The sequence below is a fragment of the Hyaena hyaena genome, unplaced genomic scaffold, assembly GCF_003009895.1.
Source record: "Hyaena hyaena isolate Hyena2069 unplaced genomic scaffold, ASM300989v1 scaffold_2484, whole genome shotgun sequence".
NCBI classification, from domain to species: domain Eukaryota; kingdom Metazoa; phylum Chordata; class Mammalia; order Carnivora; family Hyaenidae; genus Hyaena; species Hyaena hyaena.
The window spans coordinates 2,415-25,468 of NW_024083117.1; the positions used below are offsets into that span (position 1 = coordinate 2,415).

Here is a 23,054-nt window from a genome sequence, read left to right on the forward strand (position 1 = left end):
CTGTTAAAATAAGGCAAGGTAGGAAAAACACTACTGACTGATTATTTATAGGCCGATGACACAATGTGTCATTAATTATGTATAGGTGCCATGGCACATATGCAGAGAAGAAACAATTGCTGAATTTCCATGCTATAATCCACTGTGGTCAGTCCAATACTGCATTTACTGGAGAAAGCACATTTATTGGAGTGACCTACACATAAGACTGAGTTGATTTTGCAAGAACCTCACCATAGATAATGTCCTTTCTATCTTTCATGGTCAAATGATAGAGGATTGATTGTAACTGAATAGCCCTGTCATTTGCTCCTACATTTCAACCATCTCAGAGCTGCTCTCTGCTGTCTCACGTACTCTTATGCCAGAAATCACACTTAGGTTTTCTTTGAGCACCTGAACTGGCTGACAGTCAGGGAATCAATATATCCTGTTGCACAGTGTCCAAACCTGCTATTAGTAGAATAGTAACACTAAAGATGTGTTTCCTTACAGGACAGTGCTGAATTGATCACTTCCCTGCTTCACAGTGGAGCTGACATACAGCAGGTTGGGTATGGTGGCCTCACTGCCCTGCATATTGCTACAATAGCCGGTCACCTGGAGGTAAGTCTCACCTTGGTCACCTGTAACAAGCCTCACTCTTTTAATTCTTGTTCTTAACTGTTTTAAAGGCTGGCTTTTAGTAGTTGGTTTATTTTTTAGCTACTGAATTTTTCAGCTACATACATTTTTTTGGAGGATCAAATAAAGCTATATATTTGGTAGTCAATTCAGTCTGTTTTGTAACAATATAATCAAACACCAATTAATATAAAAATGGCTGGAAACACACAGACTGTGTAGCAGTGATTAAGAGCATAGGTTTTGGGGAGAAAAAAAAGAGCAGAGATGTTGGAGTCAGGCAGTTCATTTTCCATCACTTGCTGTGTTTCCTCAAGCAAGTTATTGTACATCATGACATCTCTGTTTTCTTCATCTATAAAATAGAAATAGTAATAGGCCTATTTGTAATGATTAGATTCAATAATCCACCTAAAGCACTTTGCAGATTGCTTCATATAGACTAAGGACTCACTAAAAGATCATTCATCCATTCATTCACTTATGTATTAGTTGATTTATTAAGCATCAGTTGTACTATAGATACTGTTCTAGCTCTGAAGTGGGAGGAGCAGGAAAGATAGACAAGACTCCATTTCCTTGTAATTTAGTTGTAGAAAATAAGACAGACAGGTACCTGGGTGGCTTAAGTCGGACTTAAGCATCCGACTTTGGCTCAAGTCATGATGGTTTGTGGGTTTGAGCCCCTTGTTGAGGTCTGCTGACAGCTCAGAGCCTGGATCCTGCTTCAAATTCTGTGTCTCCCCCTCTCTCTCTGACCCTCCCTTTCTCACTCTGTCTCTGTCTCTGTCTCTCTGTCTGTCTCTCTCAGAAATAAAAAACATTAAAAAATTAAAAAAAAAAAAGAAATAAGACAGACAATAAAGGAAAGAAAATATATAACGTCACTACTGAGTACTAGAAAAATAATAAAACAAGGTAGAATGAAAACAGAGTGAAGTGGGCACCATTTAAAGTAAACTATATAGTAAAACTATACATAAAATATATATGATAGCACATACAAAGACTCTGTGGCAGAGAAGAATTAGGTATGTTTGTGTGATATGAGTGAGCCAACGTTGTGTGGTAGGCGCTAGAGCTAGAGTGATGGAGATGGGGTCAAGTGGATGGTTACAAAACCAGATCACAAAGTATTTTAAAGACCATGGGAAGGATTCTGGGTCATGTCTTAGATTAAATTGTTGAAATATTGATTTCATACATACAAAGCACTTTCATTTGTATTACTTATTTAATTTACTTACAAATCCTCATCAAATAGTTTTTAGCAACACTGCCATTTGATAGATATAAAACCACTGTTCCTGTATAGTAATTGTCTTTACATATTGCAAAGCCATTGAGAAAAAGAGCCCTATCTGGAATCCTGGTCACTTTTCTCAAAATCCCATGATTCTCACACTCTATCAGTTGTGGTAACTGAGATACCTTTTTTTTTTTTTATTATTAAATAGTTATCTATTTTTCCCTTTAGTCACATTGCAAATTAAATTGTTTTTTCTTTGCTAACACACTCTCCTACACACAACACACACACACACACACACACACACCAACTGTGAGCAAATAGAGCTGCATATCATAAAATCATACATAAAACTTATAAAGTAGGTGTAATCTACTTCTCTTAACAGTGTCACTTTGAAGGCCTCTTACATTCAATAAATATTAACACATTTCATTGAGGAAAAAATAATTTCCTTCATGCTGACATTTCTACCCCTTACTATATCTTATTTTCCCTCCAAATAAATCCTTTTGGTGAGATTCACTGTAATTATAAGTGAATCTATGTTAATTTATGAGTAAATAAATTTTACTAGAATCACCTAAATATCAATATTTTCCATAAAGAAGCCAACTGAGGCCAGTAATAAAGTAAATGCAAGGTAAATTTTAAGAAGTCTGGGTGGAAGAATTTATGGGACAGACATTAAGTCCCAGTGAGATACATCCAGCATTTTAATGCTGGGAAAATGGCAGAATATGTTTTGCAAAACAAAATCCTTTTTGTCTAGTGCTGAGCTGATATGTTTGTCAGGCACTGAATTATAAGAGGGTCAAAAGCAAGGTGGTTAAGAGCTTGGTCTCTTCTTCTATTGAAATATCTATTTTCTTACTGTAAATCATAGTGTAGAAGGAAATATAATTCTACCAGCCTTATGGAAAACATTACCAAAATAATTCCACATAGGTTTCTAGTCTTGTCTTGCATTTTTTTCATGGGTTCTCCAACTTCATTAGCTGTTGTATAACATTTCATGACTTTTATAGACAATTACTGATGGTGCATAAAGCAAATGTGTATACATTAACCTTTATTCTCTTTTTATCTAAGAGACTAAGTTACAGATCAGATAATAAAAGAAAATGGTATTAAAAAACCTATAAGTATCATATTCAAAATGCAAAATTTTTTACGCTGAATTATTTTTTCAAAGCTATTAATTGCAATAAATACTCTTAGTATATTTTCTTCCCCCCTCATACTCATTCATTCATTTAATAAATATTTTAACCTCTACTTTTTCCAGAGCATAGTGCTATACTATGGGAATGATAAAAGAAAATATGACATACCTTTTCCTTCTAAAGGTATTTTAGTGTAGCTGGACATACAAAATGAACAACACAGGAAGGGGCATCTGGGTGACTCAGTCGGTTAAGCGTCTAACTCTTGCTCTCTGTTCAGGTCATGATCTCGCAGTTCATGGGTTTGAGCTTCACATCAGGCTCTACACTGGCAGCATGAAGCCCGCTTGGGATTCTCTCTCTCTACCTCTTCCCTCCCTACTTATATTCATGCATGTGTGTACACTCTCTCTCTCTCTCTCTCAAAATAAATAAATAAATAAACATTCAAAAAATGAATATACAGGAAGAATTATATAAAAAAATTCAGAAGTAAATTTGTATGGAAGGAAGGAAGAGGAAAGAGTCAAAGATCAGAGTGAGTTTGATAATTAGGAACAATTAGAAATGTGCCAATTGCATAGCAAGGTATGACAACACAAAATGAGAAGTGTTAAGAGTTCACTGGGAATAGAAATCAATGTGGACTGAAAGAATTGGGGAAGGATTTATTAAAGGGGGTTTTGAAGCCAGGCTGCACTTTAAGGAGTGGTGAGAACTGGACAGAGAAAAAAGAATCATGCCCAAAAATTGTAAGAATGAGGTGAACACACTTAGAAGAGAGTGAATATAATGATAGATAAACAGGTTGTGAAAAGTCCATTTAAGTAAATTTGGATGTTAGGAACGGACCAGACTAAGGAAACAGAATAAAATTTCAAGGAGTTGAATTCAATTCAGTGAGCATATTTTTTAGTTTATGATGTACTACAGACATGACTAGATGAATAAGAAGATAAATAAAACAAATTCCTGCTCTTTAAAGACACTTACAGGCAATAGGGTTTTTTTTTTCCCTAATTGGAAATGAGTCATTGAGACTTTTTGAGCAAGAGAATGCTTGGAGATTTGATAAATAATGTATTGAAGATAATTTCTTTGAACAAAGAATTTACTATGGACTGTAGAGTGATGATATGATGGTTAAATGGAGGGAGATAAAAGATTGAGTAAAGAAATCAATTTGGAGAAGAAATCAGTTAACCCCAACATGTTGATCTACTAGTGACATCCAAAGTTTCAAGTGGAAATGTTCCTTAATCATTTAGAAGTACACAACTAGGATTCAATGGAGAAGTTGGGGTTTAATGTAAGTTTTTGAAAATTATATGTGAGGAGGTGCTATTTGAAACCATAATAGCTGAAAGTTGTAAATTGGGTCTAATAGATAGCCAGAAACTGAGCCTATCTATAGAGACTTGAGGAATTACTGCCCCACCAAGAGACAAAGGTGCATTGGTCACAGTGGTATGAGGAAAACACACATATTGTACTATCATAGTAATTAGGAGTCTGGAGTTTTTCAGTAAAGGATCCTGGGTATCAAATGATGCAGAAAGTACAATGAGTACAGTGGGATAAAATACATATAGTTCTTACTTCTTATACCAAAACTTTAGATGCTTATTTCACTCCTATTTTTCACTCTTGGTTAGCAGAGATGGTAGCAGTGGATCAGTGGGAGTTCCCTTTCATTAGTAGTCACTTTCTTTTATTGCCCACCTGTCTCTGTACAACAATAAGTGATGATAAGTCTGACAGCCCTCTTTGTCTCCACATATCAAATTCAGCACTTCCATTAGTGTCTCAAGTGTGTTCGTCCTCCCATAATTGTGAATTCTATTAAACAATTTTACAATAAAATTTACATTGACTAGGCAGCTGTCTCCTTCAATAATAGAAGAGAACATGTGCTGTGGATTCGTAGACATGCTGATTGCAATTTGAGACTCAGATTTAGATTTACTGTGCTTTGAAAAACAGGCAAATATTGGTTGTCCTGTGTCTCTATTTCTCCCTAATCTATCCCTCTATCAATATATGTGCATATGCTGCTTTATGCAAGGCCTAAGATCCTGTCAGCAGTCTAAAAAATGAACTAAATCCTCTTCTCCCCTTTAAATCCAGGGGGCACATGAGTCATATGTTCCCTCAACCATGGAAAATGAAAAATATTAGCTAACATTTGGTAGTGCTTTTGTATTTGTCACTTGGCTCTCCGGTTAGATAGATAGTTTAGTTTATCAGTGAGGAAACTGAGGATTAGAGAAGTTAAATGATTTCTACAGAGTCATCCAAGCATAAATAAATAAGATGAGATGAGTAGGACTCACACCTCACATCTATTTCAAATCTGTATTCTTGTACGTAAAAGGACAATTATTCCCTTTTGACTCTTGTACGGGTTGCTAAAATAGGCTTACACCCATAAGATACAAAAAACATATCCAGAAAACAAAGCATAAACTGAATATCTTACAGGTTAAAGCCCAGACATTGCTACATATGCAAATAAAGCAACATTAATTAATTCAAGAATAAGTTTATATGGCATTTAGTATATGGGTACCAGAATCCACAGAGGTATAATGCATATGTGCGAGAATACAACACACACATACATTGTACACACACGCACACAATCACATATCCCCCAAGTGTAAAACACTTTATAGTTAGTCAAATAATTCTTTTAAAAGCTGTTACACTGTGGTATTTCATGTAGTAGTTTCTAAAGTTATCAAGAGACAAATCAATTATCTGTAGCTGTAGACAACTGTTTGAATAGCAAATAGAAAAGCATGTCTGGGAAGACACACTATGTAATGTATAGGGGTTGGGGAGTGTTTTCTTCGTCACAGAAAGTCACAATTTCATATACAGTTTGTGCAGGTGAGAGTATTATTTTTATAGTTGAATTTATTGTATCCTACCTTCCTTTCTTTAGATTGTAAACACTTCTCCAAACACGGCTTCAAAAAGGCTTCCCAGTTATTTTGGAATTCATTTCTGATTTCAAGGAAATGCAATTGATGTTGTTCCAGTTCATTCTTAACTAAATCATCTGAATGTTTCAGGAGAGAGTTTTGTTTACCAAGAAGCTTCTAAGTCTCTCTAAGTTATTTCTTTTAAAATGGCTTTAGTTTTCTTCCCAAAGGCACAAACAAGTGAATGCTTGGAATTATAAAATGTGTGCACTCTCTCTCTTTTTCCCTCTCTCTCTGTCTTAAAGAGATAATGTACTCAGGAGTATTATAACTAAAAAGTATTAGACCTGTCTCCAGTCTATGAGTAGACAATAGTCCCTTAGGAACTTCATTCAGAATTAGAAAAAAAGAGAGCACTATGTCATTCACAGTGGCCAGCACCATTGCCTTGTCTCTGGTGTCTCCCAAAATTTTGCAAGCAGAAAAACAAATCTTACATGAACATCATAAGCTACTAGAATTCAGGTACAAAAAGCATAGCAAGGGCCAAATATACCAGTTAATGCACATTATTATAAATTATTGTTTAAATATCACCTAGTGAATGCCATTAATGATTGATAGGTATTCTAATTACCATTTGTTGGCATTAACTTTAAATTGGTCTGAATAGTCATCTGTAGTTCTGTGATGCCAAACTTTAATATACCTTCATATCAAAAGGCTAAATCTGAAACTAAGCCTTTAGTGTACATAGTCTTTAAAAACTGAGACCTGATTTAGGAACACTACATCTCCTGTGGCATTAAAAAGTGTTTTTCTCAGAAGTCAAAACCAGAACCTCTATGTCCTAGTTACTGAATGTGCTACAGAGCATACTGCTTTTTAAAGGTGAGGAGACAGTCTCCTACTGTCTAGGGTTTTGGTCTAGAGACTGAAACAAGATCATAGACCATGAATCATAATCAGTAATTTTATGGTTTCAGAAGATGTACCTTGTATCAGTTGTAAGATTGATACAAGAGGACATTAGCTTGAGTGTCATTGGAGCGGGGCGGGGACTCGAATCTTTGCCATAGGTTCTATTAGCTATTATCAAACATTAAGTATTGCTTTTGGGGTGAGGTAAAAGAGCATAAGCAGGAAAAGCTTTATAGGCTAATAAAAATGTAAATGAAGTGTTCATCAGCTTGCTACCATGGAAAATGATGAAAGAAACATTACTTGAGAAATTAGATTCATAGATAATTGCTAATCAAATCAACCTGAATGAGAAATCCCTTTGTAACCATTCAGCGTTTTCTGTGAATTTGCCTCTCTATGCCAACCCTTCTGTGCACTGAATTTGATTCCAATATCCTACGCACTCCATACATAAAAAAATAGATGTAGAGATAAAATAGATATAACATGATTTATATATAAGTATAATATATATGTATATGTATATACACATATGTGTATATGTGTAATATATGTGTGTGTATGTGTATATATTTATATCACGTTATGCAATGTGTCAGCGAGGCAGAAGTAATTTCTGTGCTAGATATCCATGACAGTTGATAAGAAACAGCTATATATTTTGATGCATGTGCATTTAACCTTTTTTTCAAAGCCATACTCCCTACCAGGAATTTGAAGCCTGAGTTATTAATCTAGGTTTTTACAGCTTGCTTATGTCACATCCCCAGAGTTTCAGAGCTTCTAAGTTCCCTATGTCCTAGGAGGGCAGGAAGTTACTACTCTTCTCCCCCTCAATTAGGAATACATTGGAAGACCAATATTTTCTATCTGATCTTCAAATACAATATTAGAGTAGATGGTGAGTACTACCTACTTTCTCTCAGGGATGATTCATTCTGGGATGGTAGTTAGGGAGTAGAGGCCTTTAAGTATTTTATCTTTTCTGAACATTGTGTGAGTTATTTTCCCTATGGCTGCCTTTCGTGGATCTCTAAATAACGAACCTTTAGAAAGTTGCTAAGGTTGGAGGAGTGAAAATGAGAGGCTAGAGCCCTCATGAATGACTCTCAACAGCTGCCCTTTGTCACAGCATCTATTTTCTGAGATGTCCCTCAAAGGCACTCAGCACCTCTGCCTCTTATCACTTGTTCTTACACAACTGAATATCAAACTAATATAGCTATTATAAAGCATGGAACTATTAAGGAAGTCACAAAAAGCTTTCTAGAGTTACTCTGAGAGGTAATTCAAGTGCAACCACTTGAAGCATCTTTAACCTTGATGCCCTTTTACTTTGTTCTGTGCCCTGAAGTAGGCTACTAGCTCCCATAATTCTGGGCTGAGCTGTCTCATAATTACTGCGAATTTCCATACCTAAGAAACAACCTACCAGGAGTTGAAGAATCATTTTCATAATTCTTGCCAGAAAGGTATACATCAAGCTACCCAGGAAACTTGGGAGGAGATTCCCAATTAAATAAGACAAAGGCAATGGATGCAAATCTTTTGTCTAGAACTATCAAAGACATTACTGGTAGTGGTCAATATGCTGCTTCATTCTGTCATTCATACTATCATTTTCTTATTCTTTATTCATACTGTCATTATCTTCCTGGACTTCCTACAGTAGTATTCTGACTTATAAGGCCTGTCTTCCAATCTTTTAGCATCCTACTTTATCCTAAATACTTCTGAAATTTTGCCAGGTTTTCTAACACATGGCTTTGATTAAGTTACTCCTTTGACCAAGAAACACTGATTCCAAAATACACCCAGCAGAGGATTAAGTGATAGTGATCCAATTCTCCTACCTTTTCAGGCATGGGTTTTCATGGTTTTCATTTTGCAACCCATGCTCTGAATTCAATGAACTGTTATGCATTTATATTCCCTACGCTTTTTATTACACTATAGTCTCTTTATAGTATACCTCTCCCAACCATCCTAAAAGTTCAACTCAAATGCCACCTTCATTAAACTGCTGGATTTTTTTAGCTTGAGGTGTATCCATGTTTCTAACAACCATGGTACTTTATCTATACCTTTCTCATAGTATTTAATACTGCCTGTTTTATAAACACGGTTATATTTTACTATTTTATTATATAGTTTTCTTGAGCATAGGAACTGCATGTTGAACTCCCTATGGCTCTCACAGGTTCTAGTATTGTGCCTTTGCATATAATAGGTTTTTTTTTTTTTAACTTAGAGCATCTTCTTTTTTTTCTTTATTTCTTTTTTAACTTTTTATTTATTTATTCTTTTAAGTAATCTCTATAGCCAACAGGGAGCTCGAACTCATGACCCCAAGATCAAAAGTTGCATGCTTTTCTAAGTGAGCCAGCCAGGCACCCTGCATATAGTCAGGCACCCTGCATTATTTAAAAAATGTTTGCTGAATGACTAAATTAATGATTATGCAAGTGTTTTACAAATCACACAGAATGAGAAAAAAGATTTCTCCATAAATGCACAAGAGATTATAATGATATCTTTAATGAGGAAAGTAGCTTACAAAATCACAAGCAATTTTCATGAATAGCTTCATACAAATTACAATTAAAAAATCGATAAAATGAGTAAGTATACAGCCTATACAAAGAAAACTAATGATCAAGTTTGTTTTTAAAATTTTCCCTCTGTCCATTCAATATCATTTTTAATTTTTATTTTTTATTTTTACATATTATTATTATATGTTGTTAATATTATGATATTGATTATTTTATGTTAAACAAAATTTTAAAAATAAATACAGTTTTCTTTAAGCTAGAACTCTCTTTTTCTTCTCCTAATATCTATTGGTGGAATTCTGTATGCTTTTATTTTTTTTTAACTTTTTATTTCAATTCCAGTAAATTTTTATTTAAATTCCAGTTAGTTAACATACAGTGTTAGTTTCAGGTGTACAATTTAGTGATTCAATACTTCCAAACAGCACCCAGGGCTCATGACAACAAATGTACTCCTATTTAAAACATAAAGGAGAAATTTGGAATTAATCTAATAAGTTTGATCTAACAAAAAAATGAACAGAGTTTAAGTTTATTCTACTACACAAGAAACAAGTCTAACATACCCACAAGGGAGCATGGTGAGTCTTTGAGATCTGCATGCCTCTCTCTCTGACTTAGCTGAACTTTCCTAATCTTCATTCTAATCAGTAATGTTGTCTCCAATCTCACATGTGTATTGTGCTTTCTGGTATAAAATCAGTTACTGACTCATAGTCCTGTGCTATTACACAGCCTCAGCACTGATAGCTTGTGATCCATTTATGAACTGTCAAGATAAATAAAGATCTTTAGATTATTTATATCAGCTTTTTTTACCCCAGTAAACTTATACTGAGAGAATTACTATATGTCTAATCCCTCTCCAACTTGATTTTATGTCTTTTAGCCTAATTGGTTGCCAAACTGAATATACAACTTTCTTACTGATGATGCAAGAAGAGTGGAAATGTGTTGTTCCAATAAGGAACGTGACTTGGTTTAGATGTTGGCACTCCCATCAGCAAGTGTGATAACATAAATCCTTAAAGATCCAGTCAGTAAATTCTGGAGCTATAATATTTTATAGTAAAAAGCCTTTGGATTTTTTTTAGCACTTCCTTCTTTTTGGCAAGCAACCAAGTCTGAACTCTCATTGGAACTTCTGGAATTGTTGAGACTGTGTCTAATTTAGATAACCAAATCTTTCAGATCAGAGTTTAAATAAAGTTTATATGGAACAAAACCCAGTACCAGTATATGAATAATAAATTTACCTTTGTTGTACTGCTGTCAAAATTATGATGAAAACTCTCTTTGTTTTAGGCCTTAACATTTTGAGTATGTTATGATCCAGCAAACTGACTTCTAGAAATTTATTTTATGGAAATAATAAGAGATTGGATCATAAGGGTGCTCATGTAAAATAAATAAGAAAAACAATGTAAATGCCCAGAAACAAATATTGATTAAATCCAGCTGATACATGGGTACAGGGGGATCATGGCATTGCACAAGTGTATATACAGTAACAAGGTGTAAGATAGTGGTCCTGTTTTATTCTTTACATGTAGCTGTCCAGTTTTTCAAACATCATTTATTGAAGAACTGTTTTCCCCCCATTGCATATTCTTCCCTCCTTTGTCATAGATTAATTGACCATATATTTATAGGGTTTTTCTGCATTCTCTTTCTTATTCCAGAGACCTATTTGTCTGTTTTTGTGCCAGTATCATACTGTTTTGATTACTCTAGCTTTGCAGTATGTTTTGAAATCAGACAGAATGATACATCCAGCTTTGTTCTTCTCTCTCAAGATTGCTTTGGTTGTCTGGGGTCTTTAGTGGTTCCATACAATTTCAGAATATTTTGTTTAGTTCTGTGAAAAATGTTGTTGGTATTTTCATAAAGAATTCCATAGGTCACTTTGGGCAGTGTGGACATTTTATTTTTATTTTATCCATGAACACGGGATATCTATTTGTTTATTTGTGTCATCTTCAATTTCTTTCATTAGTGTCTTATGGTTTTCAGAATACAAGTCTTTTTACCTCCTTGGTTAAATTTATTTATGGGATTATTTTCTTAATTTCTTTTTCTGATAGCGTACTAGTATATCGGAAAGCAACTGATTTCTCTATGTTAATATTGTGTCCAGTGACTTTACTAAATTTATTAGTTCTAACATTTTTTTTGATGGGGTTTATAGTGTTGTCTATATATAGTATCATGTCATCTGTAAATAGTGACTTTTACTTCTTCCTTTCCAGTTCGAATGCCTTTTATATCTTCTTCCTGCCTAATTGTAGTACTTCTAATACTATTTTGAAAGAAATTAACATTCTTGTATTGTTTCTGATTTTTGAAGAAAAGTGTTCAGCTTTTCACCATTGAGTATGATGTTAAGTGTGGGATTATCATATATGACCTATTTTATGTTGAGGTATGTTCCCTCTATAGTGACTCTCTTGAGAGTTTTTATAATATAGATGTTGAATTTTGTCAGGTGATTTTTCTGCATTTGTTGAAATGATCATATGATGTTTATCTTTCTTTTTGTTAATGTGGTATATCACATTAATTGATTTGCAGATGTTAAGCAATTTTTACATCCTAGAATAAATCCCACTTGATTATGGCATATGACCCTTTTTGTGTATTGTTGAATTTGGTTTACTATTTTGTTGAGGATTTTTGTATCTATGTTCATCAGGAATATAGGCCCATAACTTTGTAGTATCTTTGTCTGGTTTGTTGTCAGGGCAATGCTAGCCTCATAAAGCATTCTGTCCTCTTTGAATGGAATACTTAAGATGGATAGGTTCTAACTGCTCTTACCTATCTTATCTTCAAATTTATTTGACTTACTTTTCCTACTTTTTAAAAAATTTCTTTTAAATTTATTAAGAAAGATACATGGCTTAGCTCATTAATTTTTAGCTTTTTTCCTAATCACTTTCAAGTCTACATTTCAAACTTCTATTTTGGCTATATTGTCCAAGTTTCGATATATCATATTTTGTTAATATTCAGTTCAAACTACTTTCTTACTGCTTCTCTGAATTCTTTTTTGACCCATAGTTTATTTAGAAGTAGGCTTCCAATTTTATAAGTTTAGTATTTTTTATTTACCTTTTTTTATTTTTAAGTTAATTTACACTGTGGTCAGAGAACTATGTCATTGTTTCACAGTATTGAGGGTGCCTGAGTGGCTCAGTCACTTGGGTCCAACTCTTAATTTTGGCTCAGATTATGATCTCATGGTTGGTGAGATCAAGTCCTGCATTAGGCTCTGTGTTGACAGTTTAGAGTCTGCTTGGAATTCTCTCTCTCTCTCTCTCTCTCTCCCTGACCCCTCTTGAGTGCATACACTGACTCTCTCTCTCAAAATAAGTACATAAATAAACTTTTAAAAAAAGAAAAATATGTTGAGTATTCCTATATGGCCTAGTATATGATCAACTTTGTGAAAGTTCTGTGTGTTCCTGAAATGAATATGCACTCTGCTATTGTTTGTTAATGTGTGTTGTAAGAGCCAATTAGGTCAAATGTTTATGTCTTTCATATCTCTATCCTTTTGTGGGTTTTTTGTTTGTTTATTTTGGCTTATGCTATCAACTCTGTTAAAAATTCTCTACCATCATTGTAGATCTGTTTGTTTTAATTCTGTACACTTTTCCTAATAGTGTTTAACTATGTAACATGATTTAACACATGTTAACATGATTATAGTTTCCTGGGGGAATCAATCCTTTTATTACAATAAATTAACCTTCTTTATCTCCAGCAATGCTTTAATTTACCCATGAATTCTATTTTTTCTCATATAAATATAGTGATATATACTTCTCTTGCTTAAAATTTACTGGGCATATCTTTTTCTATCTTTTTACTATAAGCCTATATAAATGTTTTACTTTAGAGGTGTCTCTTTAAAATAGCATATAATTGGATTTTATTTTATCCTACCCAGAAATTCATTATTTTAAAGATTAGTCCATTTGCATTATATATTTAGAGTTAAATCTATCAACATATTCTGAACTTTCATTTGTACCATCTTTCTTTATTTCAAAAATTAAGTGTCTGTATATGGGTGGTCTATTTCTAGACACTTTATTCTATCCTACTGTTCTATTTGTTTATTGTATGTGAAAATCACTCAGCTTTCCTTGCTGAAGCTTTATAATGAATTTTGATATCCCCAGTTATAAATGTGCTAATAATTTTATAATTACTTTTTAAAATTTTCTTTGTCATTTTTGGCCTTTTACATCGATTATAAATTTTATTTTATTTTTTAAAGTTTTCATTTATTTAACTTGATAGAGAGAGAAAGAGAGGGAGAGAGAGAGAATCACAAGCAGGCTCCACACTGTCAACATAGAGCCCAACGTGGGTCTTGAATTCATGAACTGCAAGATCATGACCCGATCTGAAGCCAAGTGTCAGACGCTTAACCAATGGAGCCACCCAGGCACCCCACACCCATTATAAATTTTAAAATCAGATTGTCCATATATGTGATATTACAGCTATGGATCTTTTTTTGTCATTTATTTACTTTAATATTTATATTTTAATATTTACCTATATTCAGAATACACTTATCCCCTCCAATTTCTCTCCAAATGCCACATTCTGTTACCACATCATGCTCAAATTCCAGGATCTCATCAAATAAATTGGGTTCAAGTGTGGATGAGAATTCTTAAGTTTGGTGCCTCTACTATGGTTTATCTCAATTGGGTTCCTATGGAATAAAGAGAGAAGTTGTTTGCCTCCCACATACCCAGCATACAGAGGTAAGTAGTCATAGATAATCACAACAGACACAGCTATTCAAAGTAGAAAATGGACAGACACAGCAGATAACCTCATATTGTTGTCACAAAGAATCAAACAGAACAATATGGTCAGGTAGTACAAATAATAATGAATGATTGTAGTGAGTTGTGAGGACTCTTGGACATTTATACAGCTTTGAAAGAGAACATTTTTAGAAATCAATGGTAATGTGTGTGTAGGTTGCATTTAAATATAAATGCACAACTGCTGTTTGATTGTTATAATTTTTATCATGCTATACTAATTGTTTTGATCATTCAGCTTTGGGAGTTAAATCATCTAAACTTTTAGAGATAACATATCTGGAATAGATCAGGTCCTAGGTATTTGGCTAAATCATCCTCTACTGTGGCTTTCTCTCCTAAATCTTCAAATCATATTATAGTTTTATATTTATCAAATTTGGGCCATGAAAATTGAGGCTCTTCTCCCTTATAATACACAAAACATGCTTCCCTGTATCTTATGTGGGGGACACATGAAGGATTAATACTCAGATTAGCAAAATCATAGAAATTTCTTGGTCAATAAAATTCTATAAAATATTTTCAATGTTTTAATTTTAATTCTGAAAGAATAAGAAAATATCCATCTTGGCTTATAAAATAACATCAGTATCTCTTCTCAAAGTGCCATAAATAAGACAGCACCTGGCAGATTTATTGTTGATCTATGTTTAATTTAAACTTGTTTTTAGAATATAGGAAAAGTGCTGAAAGGAAACTGACAGCTTTGAATAGATATATGATCTAAAACTCTGTAATACATCACTCATTTTAAATTAAGAATGGATATAATTCTTTCTGAAATATATCAGATGTGGAAAAGACAGAGTGTGGTCCTCTGAAAAACAGAGGAGAAGGGGAGAAAAACAGAAATAAAGAACTTCTTAAATTATTGATTTTGTTAAACATATCAAATTATTTGTCACCATAAATGTAGCAATCTCTAACTTGAGGTGTGCTGACTAGTGATGACCTTATGTTTCTGGATGCTTACTGGCTTTTGCACCTTTATGACAGAACATTGAAGTTTATTTTGTGTTTAGATAATTTATCAGTATATATGTGTGTTATCCTATTTATCTTGCTCTTTTATCAGGTTGCTAGCAACCAGCAAATTGGTTCAAAGAAGTTATGTCTCAAATAAGTAGACTTTAGCAATTTGAAAGACATTTTTTGATACAATAGATTTCTATACTAATAGTATGTCATTGGCTAAACTGTTGGGAAGTAAATTATAGCACAGATTATGCTCCTTATCTATGAAAACAATTTTTATTGTGTATTTTCAATATGCCAGTTATTTTCTATGCATTTTACATTACCTCTTTATATTCTCATTATAACGCCACAAGATAGGTGATATTATTATCCTCATTTTATAGATGAGGAAACTAAATTACCTTACTGGATGTGGGAAAATTCAAGATGGGAGAAATAGTATGAGAAACATCATGGTATATGTGGAGAAATACAAGCAGTTCTTATAAACTTTGAAGTTTAAGATAAAGGGATTTGGAAAGATGCTGGAGAGAGAGATGACAGTGTCTCCTTTATGGTAAGACTTGTATGTTATCTGTGGAGTGGTAAACCAATATTTGTTCTATTGTATTAAGTTGAATTATTTTCTGATATTGAAATATAAATATATTAGGTTTAAGAAGTACCAAATGACATATAAAGAAAAATCTATTTCTTTTTCACAGTCAAAAGTTTTCCAAATCTTCTAACTAATTTTATAATTTGTGATTCTATATATTGGTTTCCATTTTGAATTTACTCTTTTGGCTGTTACTCTGTCCTATTTGCCTTATCAAGTTTGTGGACAAGATTAAATGGAATCTGTCATAATGTATAAAAACCAAAAACCCAAAAGACATCTAGGGACATAGTAAGAGAGGGAAACATTTCTGAAAGGACTTACTTGGCCAGAGATGCATTAAATCTGGACTGTGGACCAAAAGACTTGGTTTTATTTGTGTGTGTGAAAAATTGAATTTTAAAAGATCTAACACTGTAACAAAGTCATATATTTCACAGTATATTAAATAGCTATATCATATCTTCACTTTATATGGGTTTTCTTTAACACAGCTCATACATGACCTGCATCCAATGTTTGCTATGGGTCCATATAGAAACTCCTTGGGTGGAATTACAGAATTACCATTTCAGTATTAAAGGTGAAGATTAAAGCACATAAATGATTTGGCAGGGGGAAAAAGGAAAGTCAAAAGAGTGCCTGGAGAACATAGAGCACTGAAATCTTAACCCCAAAGCTTTGATTTTCTAGGTTTAGTAAAGACCATACTCCTACTAAGATGTTGGACCTGAATTGAGCATGATTATTCATAATTCCCATTCCAGTTTCTAGCAGACACCAGTTATGAGGCAACTGACCTATTGATTAAAAGTGTAGGTATGCTCTGTAGACAAGAAATTGTGGTTTAAATCTCAATTTTGCTATATACTACTTAGTTGGCCTTGAGTGGGGGTGGGATGATTATCTCTGACCGTAAATTTCTTTCTCTCTAACATAATCATAACAAGATTTACTTTTTATGTTGTTGTGAGGAATAAATATAACTGAAGAGCCTAGAACGATGACTGGTATCGATATATGCAGTTTCTGTTTCCTTTATTCTTCATAAAATGCTGATAATGTGTGATTGTGCATTTCTGTGGAAATGTATACATGAATTTTGTTAAAGATATGACTCTAAAATGCACACATATTCCCTTTGTTTTGTTTTGTGTTTGGTAAGAACATTTAATGTGACATCTACACTCTTAACAAATTTTGAAATATATAATGTTGTATAGAATTTATTCAATTAGTATAACTGAAACTTTATACCCATTAAACAGCAACTCCCAATTTCCCCAACCCAACATCCCTCAGCAACCACTTTTGTATTTTCTACTTATAAAAATTATGGCCTCACATAAAAGGAATCATGCGGTATTTGTCCTGTGATGCTTATTTCCCTTAGCATGATGTTCTCCACATTTATGAATGTTGTTGCAAATGGCAGAATTTTTTAAGGCTAACTAATGTTCTACTGTATATCCATTACCACATTTTCTTTATCTATTTATTTCTCAGTGGACTCTTGGTTTGTTCCCCTATATTGACTATTGTCAATAATGCTACAATAAACATGGTAGTGCTGATATCTGTTGGAGATGCTAACCTCAATTGTTTTGAAATATCCAGAAGTGGTATTGCTGGATCATTTGGTATTTCCATTTTTAATTTTTTGAGGAATATCTATAGTGTTTTGCATCCCTGCTGTGGCATTTTATATTTCTGCCAACACTGTACAGGGGTTCTTAATTTTTCACAACCTCACCAACACATATTTTTTTTAATAATAGCTATCCTAAGGGTACCTGAGTAGGTCAGTCAGCTAAGTATCAGGTCATGATCTCACCATTATGAGACTGAGCCCTGCCTTGGGTTCTGTGCTGAGCATGGAGCCTGCTTAAGATTCTCTCACTCCCTCACCATCTGCCCTTCTCCATTCATGCTTGTGTGCACTCTGTCTCTCTCTTTAAAAATGAATGAATGAATGAATAAATAAATAAATAAATAAATAAATAAATAAATAAATAATAGCTATCCTAACAGGTATGAGGTGACATTTCATTGTAGTTTTGATTTGTATTTCTATGATAATTAATGATTGAGCAATTTTCATGTTCATGTTGGCTTATGTATATATCATCTTTGGAAAAAGTTCAAATCCTTTGCCCATTTTTTAAATAGATTGCTTGTGTTTTTCTTGGTACTGAGTTGTAGGAGCTACTTATATATTTTGGGAATTAGTCCACTATCAGATATATGGTCTGCAAATATTTTCTGCCATTCTGTACGTTGCCTTTTCATTCTTTGGATTGTTTCCTTTGCCATGCAAAAAATTTTAGTGTGATATCTCTTTGTCTCTTGTCTCTTTTTGCCTTTGTTGCCTGTGCTTTTGGTGTCCTATTTAGGAGACTCTGAGAGGTGTTGGATAAGTCTATTACCTTTATTGTGGTGACAGTAACATGTGTATTTACATATATCCAAATTCATCAAATTGTAAACATTAAGTATGTGAAGTTCTTTGTGTATAAATTATACTTCACTAAAACTGCTTAAAAGTAAATACGCACACATTTCTCTCTTATATGTGTTAGTCAAGAGTGATATAAGGAATAGGGAGTAACCTAGATAAATACAGAAAAGGTAAGAACATAAAAGAAATCAACAGCATCAATCACATTAAATGCTCATACAGAGAAGGTCTAACAGAAGAAGAATTCAAATTCATCGATCATATACAAGTCCCAGGAAGAACTGAGTATCGAGAATTAACCCATTGTGTCCTAGGACATGAAGCTTTTGGATAACCCTATTGTGACAGACCTGCTCAACAAAATCTGTGTTCTTCTTTTAATGTTTTTTTGTTTTTTTTTTTTTTTTTATTTCTAGGAGAGAGAGAGAGAGAGAGAGAGAGAGGCAGCGTGAGCAGGGGAGGGTCAGAGAGAGAGGGAGTCACAGACTCTGAAAGAGGCTCCAGGCTCTGAGCTGGCAGTCAGCACAGAGCCCGATGCGGGGCTCGAACCCACGAACCGTGAGATCATGACCCAAGCGAAAGTCGGACGCTCAACCGACTAAGCCACACAGGAGCCCCAAATCTGTGTTCTTCTTACTGGATGTTCAGGAAGACTACATTTCTACACTCTTACTTGCAGTTTGGTTTGGCCTCAAACTGAGCACTCAGTGAAAGTGAGGTACATCATTTTCAAGTGTGGTCTCCAAATACCTCCACAACTCTCCCTGCATATACTATTTTCCTTTCTTGTTGCTTGCAGTGAAGCCATCTCTTAGAGGAACCTTGGAAAACATTTGGTGAAAATAGCAGAAACTTCTAAATAACTGTGTGGAAGAAGGCTCCATGCCAACTTGTTTACCTAGTGACTATTAGTAAACGAGCAAGAAATGAACTTCTACTGGGTTTGAAATATAAATTTGTGAGTCCATGTATTGCAGCAGTGGATATTACCATATTATAGTTATTAATTACAATGATAGAGTAATGGGATATAATGAAAGTTATAGTATATTAAAGTAACATATCAGATATCCATTTTTGTGGGCCTCCACCCAAAGAGGAGGCATGGAGAGAGGATTTGAAAGTGAGAAAGGGATAGAAAGAAAGCAGGGACTGTATCTCTGGATTGTTTTTAAGTCAGATCTTCAACTTTGACATTGATTCTCAGGCAGGCTGCAAGTGGTTAGATGCTCTTTGAAAGCCAGATTAAGCCTCTTGTGAGATTCACAGGAAGCAGACTCACACACACATTAAAGATCAGGATGTTTATTGGAACATGCCTTCAGAATCAAGAGAGAACAGAGGAAGCAGTTCTGAGCTGGGGAGAGATTTGTCTATGATGCAGTCTCAGTAAGAGCTCAGTTAATCCCAGAGAGAGCTCTAAAGCTGGGATGACCTTTGAGAGTTTCCCAAAGTGGAATGAGGAAGTGGGGCTTTTATATTGGCAAAATAACCAGTCATTAGATTCTAGTGTCAGGGCAGCTCTCTTTGGCCAAGGGAGATCTCCAGAGAGGACAGAGAGCTGAAGGCTGTGCTGTTAGTCCAGCAATAATCCTGGCTGCTTGGGCAATACATTCTTCAGACATTAGAAAGCCCTCTTATCTTAAGTGATCAGGGCCCACAATTAATTGTTTAATTGAAACAACATCGATAAAAGAGAGAACTTGTATTAAAATACATACCATAGTTGAATATTTTATTTTAATTTAACATATAAATTCACATTTATTCATCACACTTTAAATATAAAGCCAAAGCTTTTCTTTAAATGCAAGTCCCTAGGGTGGTATTCGGGAAACTCTTGCTTACATAATACTCATTAATGGATGAGATACAATTTATTGCTTTAGTTTCTTTTGAATAAAATTAAGAATTTAAAATATAGTAATCTGAATATAAAATATCACTAAATCTCTTACTACTTTTTTCTACTTATATTTCATTAGTTTTTAATGATACTCCTATAAATTATATACATAAAAATAAACAGAAAACTAATATCAGTTTGGGGGTGAAATATGACTGATTTTTGGAAAGCATAGGGTTTAAATCAGAGGTGAAGTTTTGAAAAGATACCTACCAGCTGCAGATGTTTGAGCAATATATCACCAAGTCTCTATTTTAGTGCATTAGAAACAGTCATTTCGGGACTGGTTAAGTGAGATGCCAAGGCGGGTCTTGCTATGCAGATTTTTTCAGCTTTATTAAGGTATTATTGACAAATAAAAATTGTATACATTTAAGTTGTACAACATGATGTTTTGAATGTACATATACATTGTGTAATGATTACCACAGTTAAGCTAGTGAACATATTCATCACCTCTTATAGTTATAATTTTCTTTGTGATAAAAACACTTGAGATCTACTCTCCTAGCAAATTCAAGTGTATAATACATTATTATTAACTATAGTCATGCTGTATATTGGGTGCCCAGAACTCATTCATCATCTAGCCACAGGTTTTTAGCCTCTGAATAACATCTTACTATTTCTTCCAACTCTTCAGACCCTGTAACCAGTACTCCACCCTGTTACTTTGAGTTCAATTATTTTTGAAGTCCATTTTAAAGTGAGATCATGTAGTATTTGTCTTTCTGTGCCTGACTTTATACACTTAACATAGTGTCTTCCAGGTGCATTCATGTTGTCACAAATGGCAGAATATCCTTTTTTTAAATTTTTAATGTTTATATATTTTTGAGAGAGAGAAAGAAAGAAAGAAAGAGAAAGAGAGAGAGAGAGAAAGAAAGAAAGAAAGAAAGAACGAACGAACAAGCAGGGGAGGGGCAGAGACGGAGGGAGACACAGAATCCAAAACAGGTTCCAGACTCTGAGCTGTCAGCACATAGCCCAATCCAACTCAGGAGCTGTGAGATCATGACCTGAGCTGAAGTTGGACACTTAATCGACTGAGCCACCCAGCCACTCCTGGATTTCCATTTTTTTAAAGCCAGATAATATTTCATTATATATGTATATCATATTTTATATATCTGTTGATGTGCACTTAAGTGGTTCTGTATCTTGGCCGCTGAGAATAATGCTGTAATGAACTCAGAGTACAGATACCAGTCTGACATAGTGACTTTATTTTCTTTAGCTGTATACTCATAGGTGAGATTTCTGGATCGTATGACACATTTTTAACTTTATGAGGAAACTCCATACTGTTTTCTATAATTGCCATTCCAGTTTACATTCCCACCAATAGCATACAAGTTCTTCCTTTTCTCTACTTCCTTGTCAACACTTAACTTAGACTTTTGGCAATAGTCATACTATTAGTATGAGGTAATATCTCACTGTAGTATCCCACTGTAGTGTTGATGTATGCTTCTCTTGTGAATAGTGATGTTGAGCATCTTTTACGCACATGTTGTCTATTTATGCATCTTTGTTATAAAAATATTCAGGTCCTTTTCTTTTATTTAAATTGACTTATTTGGATTTTTTTTGCTGTTTAGTTGTATGAGTTCTTTATGTATTTTGGATATTAATCTCTTATGAGACATATGTTTTGAAAATACTATCTCCCATTCCATAAGCTGTCTTTTCATTTTGTTCACTGTTTGGTTACGCAAAAACTTTTAAGTTTCATACTGTCCTCTTCATTTATTTTTGTTTTTGTTATCTGTGCTTTTGGTGTCATATCCCCCTCCCCCCCCAAATTATTGCCAGGTGCAATGTCATGTAGTTTTCCCCTGTGTTTTCTTCTAGGATTTATGGTTTTCAGGTCTTACATTTAAAACTTTAATCCATTTTCAGTTAAATTTTATGTGTAGTGTGAAATATGCATCCTTCTTTTTTTGCATGTGGATATCTAGTTTTCTCAAAATCATTTATTGAAGAAATTATCTTTCCACATTGTATATTCTTGGCAACTTTGTCAAAGATTTGTTGAATACATATGCATGGGTTTATTTCTGGGCTTTTTATTCTGTTTCAATGGTCTAAATATCTGTTTTTAAATTAGTACCATAGTGTTTTGATTTTATAACTTTGTAATATAATTTGAAATCAATAAGTGTGATGCCTCCAACTTTGTTCTTCTTGCTCAAGATTGCTTGAGCTATCTGGGCTCTTTTTTCTTTTAATTCCAGCAGAGTTAACATAATAGTGTTATATTACTTTCAGGTGTACAGTATAGTGATTCAATAATTAAAAATCTGAAACACTTCACAAATATGTGTGTAATCCTTGCACAGGGGCCACACTAATCTTCTCTGTATCATTCCAATTTTATTCTTTGTGCTGCTGAAGTGAGTACTATCTGAGCTCCTTTGTGGTTTACATATGAATTGTTGTTGGTTTTTATATTTCTATGTAAAATGCTATTGAAATTTCAAAAGGAATTATATTCAATTTGTGCACTGCTTTGGGTAGTATGGAGAGTTTAACAATTTTAATATTTCCAATTCATGAACAGTGGATATCTTTGCATTTATTTGTATCTTCAGATTTTTGTACAACTGATTTTTGTATGTTGATTTTGTATTGAGCATCTCTATTTAATGCTTTATTATTTTTAACAGATTTTAGTGGATCTAGGTAAGATCATGTCATCTACAAACAGAGACAATTTTACTTCTTTCTTTCTAACTTGGATGCCTATCATTCATTTCGTTCTCTTGCTGAATTTCTCTGGTGGGACTTCCACTATTATATTGAACAGAAGTAAG

The 23,054-nt window shown here is 33.8% G+C and overlaps 1 long non-coding RNA gene and 1 other non-coding gene across 2 annotated transcripts; one reads left to right on the forward strand and one right to left on the reverse strand.

Moving 5' to 3' along the window:
• Positions 1-495: 495 nt before the first annotated feature.
• Positions 496-10,520, forward strand: LOC120227547. Its single transcript, XR_005527276.1, has 2 exons — positions 496-606; positions 10,335-10,520. It is a non-coding gene; the product is annotated as an uncharacterized LOC120227547 (long non-coding RNA).
• A 12,015-nt stretch (positions 10,521-22,535) lies between these two features.
• Positions 22,536-22,642, reverse strand: LOC120227548. The gene has a single exon (XR_005527277.1). It is a non-coding gene; the product is annotated as a U6 spliceosomal RNA (small nuclear RNA).
• Positions 22,643-23,054: the final 412 nt, after the last annotated feature.